The sequence below is a fragment of the Balaenoptera physalus genome, assembly GCF_965194825.1.
Source record: "Balaenoptera physalus genome assembly, chromosome: 15".
NCBI classification, from domain to species: Eukaryota; Metazoa; Chordata; class Mammalia; order Artiodactyla; family Balaenopteridae; genus Balaenoptera; species Balaenoptera physalus.
This window is the reverse complement of record NC_138894.1, coordinates 35,214,154-35,218,521: the sequence shown is the minus strand read 5'-3', so window position 1 is coordinate 35,218,521 and position 4,368 is coordinate 35,214,154. Positions and strand designations below refer to the sequence as shown.

General features: G+C 56.7%; 1 long non-coding RNA gene across 1 annotated transcript; it reads left to right on the top strand.

Annotated features, from left to right (window-relative positions):
* The first annotated feature begins 868 nt into the window (after window positions 1-868).
* LOC309643414 lies at window positions 869-3,736 on the top strand. Its single transcript, XR_014253728.1, has 3 exons — window positions 869-953; window positions 2,963-3,038; window positions 3,365-3,736. It is a non-coding gene; the product is annotated as an uncharacterized lncRNA (long non-coding RNA).
* The last annotated feature ends 632 nt before the right edge of the window (window positions 3,737-4,368 follow it).

Here is a 4,368-nt window from a genome sequence, read left to right as displayed (position 1 = left end):
TTGCTATCAAGTCCTCGCAGCCTGATTTCTCTCCTATATCTCTGTTTTTGTGCTCCGTTTCCATAGACCTCCACTTACCCTGGCCCAGCCTCTGGCCCCAGCCCTAGCTTTCCTTCCCGAGGCCTCAGGGTGTCAGAGAAGGCCCCTGCTCCCTGCCCACCAACCCCCCCCCACTACCACCACCACAGCGCCGAGGCTTGCCACCGCACAGAGAAGCCAAGCTTTGAACTGTGGGCCTAGGCCCAGGGAGGTCGCTCAGAAGGCCAAGGTTCAGTTTCCCTGGCCTGCGGTGGCTGTGCTGAGAGGGGAAGGGGTGCACTGTGGGGGCCTGGATGGGAGGCTGGGAAGAAAGAAAACTCACCCCAGCGAGGAACAGAGTCTTGTCCCTGTAACGCCATCACTTGGCCTCAGTGGGTTTGCCCCCAAAGGCTCCCATATCACGCTATTTCTCTCTTCCCCTGGCACTGACCTCTCTCATTAAGAACTTGTAGAAGAGACCATGTCTATTTCCCAGCTTGGAGCACTTGGCACTCTGCACCCCATATTCAGTGAAGAATGACTGAATGCGGTTGCAGTGAGATTCAGGCCACTCTGGCAGACGCCAGGAAGTGGGTCCCCGCCACTGCAGAAGCACTGGGGCCTACGGGGTGGTTTGGGGCACACAGGGGCCTCTCAACCCCCAGCTCCATAGTGGGCTCTCAGGGGATCAAGCCCAGCCAGGCCCCTGTGGGTCCTCTGCACCCCCTGCCTCACCTAACAAAGGCCGGCGCGATCTGGGATCTCACCTCCCTCAGCCTGGCAGGCCGGGGCAAGTTTGCGGGTATTCCCCTCTTCGCTCCTCCCCCCCATTTTCCCCTGGCAACCTCCATGCCCTTTCCAAGGACATTCTCCACCTCCAAGTCCGGAGTGACCTCGGCTAGAGAGGGGCGCTAGGGACAGGACATGGGGGACGGGTAGGTGGGTCCGGACTGCCTCCTAGGCCCCGGGTAGGGGGTGGGGCGCCCCTCCCGGAGCTGGGCCGAGACCCCGGCTCCTGCGCTAACAATCAATGGGCCGCAGCCGGCGGGCGGGGCCGGGCCGGAGGATTAGGGCGGGGAAGGGCAATTACAGCCGAGCGGCCGAGCTCCGGATTTCGTCCGCTGCGCTGCTCAAATGCCACATTTCGGATGCAGCGCCGCGCCCGCCCTGTTTGCTCGGGGAGTGGGGGCCCCGGGGCAGGAAGCCAACTCGCAAGTGTATCGGAGATTAGGGCCGGCGGCGGCGGGGGCGGGCACTGGACAAACACGCGGAGGCCGCCTCAATCCTCCGTCCTCTATTCCGCCCGCGGCGACGCTGGCCGGGGCGTGACTCGGCGACGCGCGGACGTGGGTTGGGAAGGCCGCGGCCCCTACCCCGCCCAGGGCCTCCGCGCCCGCCTCAGGGGACTCTCCGCCTGGGCTCGCAAGCGGGCGGGGGCGGGGCGCTGAGCTAGCAGGGCCGACAGGCACCTGGCGGGGGAGCAATGGATTTTTTTTTTTTTTTTAAATGATGGAGCTAGGTATTTTTTTTAATTAATTTATTTTACTTTATTTATTTTTGGCTGTGTTGGGTCTTCGTTTCTGTGCGAGGGCTTTCTCCAGTTGCGGCGAGCGGGGGCCACTCTTCATTGCGGTGCGCGGGCCTCTCACTATCGCGGCCTCTCTAGTTGCGGAGCACAGGCTCCAGACGCGCAGGCTCAGTAGTTGTGGCTCACGAGCCTTGTTGCTCCGCGGCATGTGGGATCTTCCCAGACCAGGGCTCGAACCCGTGTCCCCTGCATTGGCAGGCAGATTCTCAACCACTGCGCCACCAGGGAAGCCCTGGATTTTTTTTTTCCTTCAAATATTTATGAATTTTGCATCTTTTCCTTAATGAGCTTACACATGGAGGACCAACTCCCGTAAAAATTGGGTTGGTACCAAAGATCATGGTGGAAGAATGAGGAAAAGAAGGAGGGCACGGGAGACAGAGCAGGACTTGGGTGGAGTCGGGAGGACGAGGAAAGGGCGGAGGAAGGGGAAGAGGGAGGGCGAATGGAGGAAACCCAGGCGCGGTCTCCTCCAGTCCCTCCGACCCTCCATGACTCGCCCCCCAGGCCTGGCTCAAACCCTCCTCCTCGCACCCCTACTTCCCCATCTGCCTGGTGGCACGAGGGGAAAGAGCCCCCGGTTGGGGATGGGGAAGGAAAAAGAGGCAAAGGTGAAGGTGTGGGAGTGGTGGGCCCCTCGCCCGGGGGGAACACCAGGGAGCTAGCAGCACTGCGGAAAATGCAGCGGTCCCCGGGCGGAGCAGCCCCGGACCCGCGCGGCAGGGGATGGCGCCTCCTGGTGTCCAGGAGACCGCGCTGCCCGGCGCTAACCGCCGCCCTAGGTCTGAATTCGCTGCCCTGGGAAGTGAGCCTTTGATAGGCCTCCAGGAGCCCTGGAGGACATGTCCAGACTCTTAAGCCAGAGTTTCCAGGGACCCAGAGGTCAGAAGGACAGTCTAGGACCCCAGAACAAATTCCTCTCCTGGGAGCTGTAGGGTTCACCCCTACACTGGCTTCTGCCACATCCCCAGCTAGAGCTCCTCCTGCCTTTCCACAACTCACCCTCAATCCGTGCTGCTTCCTGTTCCCTGAGCAGACTGACCATTCCTACAAACATGCCTTTGCTCAGGTTTCTGGGAGGGTCCAAATCCTGACCACCTACCAAGGCACATCTAGCGTCCAACCTCTTCCTCCAGGAAGCCCTCCAGGGCTGCTCCAGCTCAGAGGCTCTTTGAACCAGTCAGGCTATATGTTCTCTTGGAACTGAGTGGTTTTCGCCAGGGACCGGATCTGCCCACACCCACCCCTACCCCCCCTCCAGACAGCTGGAGCTTAAAATGTTAGTGGGCTGGTCCCTGAGGCACTTGTGCCCAGGAGCGCCCTGGTCCCTTAGGAGTGACACAGTTTCTCTTCCAGAGAACCCCACCCAGTTCCTCACTCCTCTGACTGGCTCCTCTGCTCCATCCTCCACCCCACCATGATCCCTTGGGAGGTAAGGCCACTTTGTAATCACCCCTGTTCTTGGAAAGGTTATGAAGTCCTTTCTCTTGCTATTGACACCTCTGAACTGAACAAACAAGCTTCCTTTTCACCCTCTCATGAAGTCCTTAGTGAGCTGCTGAAACCTCCAGAAATGACCAGTTCAGGCAAGTTCCAAGATTTGGGAGGTTAAGCCCTCACCTCAAGAGAGGTTTTGGCTAAACCCACCAGGAACCTGCCCTCACCATGGGTGGATATACCGACCAGACAGACAGTGCAGCCTGTGGAGGGCAGTGCAGCAACATCAGCCATTTCAAATGAGCCTCTCTCTCATCCCAGGAACTGCACATTTAAGAATCTCTCCTAAGGACTTCACTGGTGGCGCAGTGGTTAAGAATCCGCCTGCCAATGCAGGGGACACGGGTTTGATCCCTGGTCCAGGAAGATCCCACATGCCGCGGGGCAACTAAGCCCATGCGCCACAACTACTGAGCCCACGTGCCGCAACTACTGAAGCCCACACGCCTAGAACCCGTGCTCTGCAGCAAGAGACGCCACTGCAATGAGAAGCCTGAGCAGCGCAAAGAAGAGCAGCCCCCGCCCACTGCAACTAGAGAAATCCCTCGCGCAGCAACGAAGACCCAATGCAGACAAAAAAAAAAAAAAAAAAAAAAAGAATCGCTCCTAAAAAGTACTTGCAGGGAGCACAGCGCCATGAGGGGAAAGGGAAAACCATCTTAAAGCCCATCAGTGGTGGGCTGGCTCAACTATTGGCATGCTGTGCAACCATTTGTTAAAAATTTGGTGGAGGTATATACACTGACACAGTGACGTGTCCAATATGTATTAAGTGAGAAATAAAGCAAGTTTAAAAACAGTTTAAAATACTTTGATTCAATGAGTTTTGTAAAAATCATTATAATAAATATGTTAGTATATGTATGGAATAGAAGTAAACCTGAAAAAAGGTGGTTATTTTGTTAGTGGATTATGGAGGGGCTTTCATTTTCTTAATGGTAATTTTGGTATTGTTTAATTTTTATGCAAAATGTATATATTATGTTTGGAATTAGAAAAGGAAAATAAGTCTATGGACCCATCTTGTCAGGACAGAAGGGTCTTGGCTGGAAGCACATTTGAGGCTGGCAAGGGTTGTGGTCTAGGAGCAGGAAGATGGGTCCCACCGACACACAGCCACCTCCTAGGTGTGACTGCGTAGGAGGAGGGTGGATTTCCTAGTACCCCCACCCCTCCGTCCCCCACCCCACCCCCACCTCCCCGCCCCAGGGTCTGGAGGGGAACCAGACGAAAATTGTAGTCTTTTTCGTTTTAACATTTGGGAA